Source organism: Setaria italica, chromosome II (genome assembly GCF_000263155.2).
Source record: "Setaria italica strain Yugu1 chromosome II, Setaria_italica_v2.0, whole genome shotgun sequence".
Lineage (NCBI taxonomy): Eukaryota > Viridiplantae > Streptophyta > Magnoliopsida > Poales > Poaceae > Setaria > Setaria italica.
In genome coordinates, this window is record NC_028451.1 from 23,396,488 (window position 1) to 23,398,214 (window position 1,727).

The following is a 1,727-nucleotide window of genomic DNA, read 5'->3' on the forward strand; positions in this document are numbered from 1 at the left end:
TCTCTAGTTATAGCTAAAACAATTGACTACTGTGCTGCTGTCCAGATTCGGTGTATGTGCTTAAGTTATTAGATTTAACTTGATGTTGCCTTGTGTGTTTGTTAGTTAGCTCATATCACTATTAGAGTTAAATTGATCTACCTGAGAATCTTATAAATGTGTTATATAATGTTGGTCAAGAACTTAACCAATTAATGGTCATGTATACATGTTGCTACAAAATAACCTTGCTGCATAGCTTACTAGAACCTTAGTGATGTTGGTGTGTGACTTACTTGTGCATGAGTAGTTTAAAAACAAATGTAATATACTTTGATCACCTACAATTTGCTGGTTGTGTGATGCACTTATCTATGCCATGTTGATAAGCACCATCACCCCTAGTTCTTATATGATGCTATGCTTAATTAGCTCTTGACTGTTAAATGCTTGCAATAGCTTGACTTGAGTTAACTAGTGTGCCATGCTTGTTATGCTTGCTATCTCTATGGACACTTGAGTGATAGTTAGTTAAATAACTTGCTCTCTAAGTACTTATGTCTTGTGGTGTAACCTTGTGCTTGTCCTGAATGCTTTTGTGTGATGCATCTCATTTTACCATTCTTCGTATTCATGCTCTTGCATCTTGCATCTCATCTAGATACGCTAGATAAACCACGTGAAGGGCGTGATGATGGAACCGAACCCGAAGACGGTGTATGGTGGAGCTATCCCGAAGATGGAAGGACTAAGCAAGTACTGAGATAGGAGATGCTCGCCAAGCGAGTGTCGTCTAACAAACACTAACCTAGTGTTGGATTCCAGGCAAGCCCCAGAGCATGATTTCCTATCTTTAAATACTTGCAATACAATTGCTTGTTTTGATTGTGCATTTACATTCCAGGAGTTGATTGAAACCGTAGATGCATGAACTTAGTACCCTTGATATGAACACTAGTATATTAAGTCAAGTAGTTGCAATGCTTAATAGGACTCGATAAAAGTTGAGTGATTGCCTGTCACTCGCGAGTTATAGGAGTTGATTTCTTTACTTATGTTGCAACTATAAGGACGATGGACGGGCCGGGCTTATATTCAGTACTTGGTGGTTTGCCCCATCTATCTACATGAAATTGGACTAAGGTCGAGATGTGATAGTGTTCATGATCAAGTGTTGAAAGTACTAATCTCATACCTAGTATGGGATGGGGAAGCCTAGTACCTGATTGAACCGGAACGTGAGCGGATCATTCCACTATCTTTGGAACAGAGTTCCCTTGCGGCCGCATGTGGTGACAGGTGCAGTCTATGGAGCCTTGTACCAAGGAAAGTGGGCCTAACACAGGTCTGGGAATTGATGGGGACGACTGACAAATGAAGCGACCCTTCGCGGTGCGCGGATGTCGTGGGATTAGGTTCACCATGCATGGTTAAGAAATTTGAATCCATTCGTCTGCCTCTCACAGTTTGGGACTACTTGATCGCTATGCTACACTGAGTAAGAATGAAACTTGATGATTGTTGGGGGGAAATATTAATGACCTCCTAATGCCGCTTAAAACAACAGTCATGAAGGCCCAGGCCCACCTGCGATAATTACGATTACCGCCGACCCAGTAGAGGCAGAAAACACCCCACTCCGTCTCGCCCGACCCAGGGCCCCGGGGTCGGACAATCCCGACCCCTCGATGGCGGGACTCCGTCTCGCCCGACCGCGGTCCCAGGGTCAGGAGCGTCCGACCCCTCGC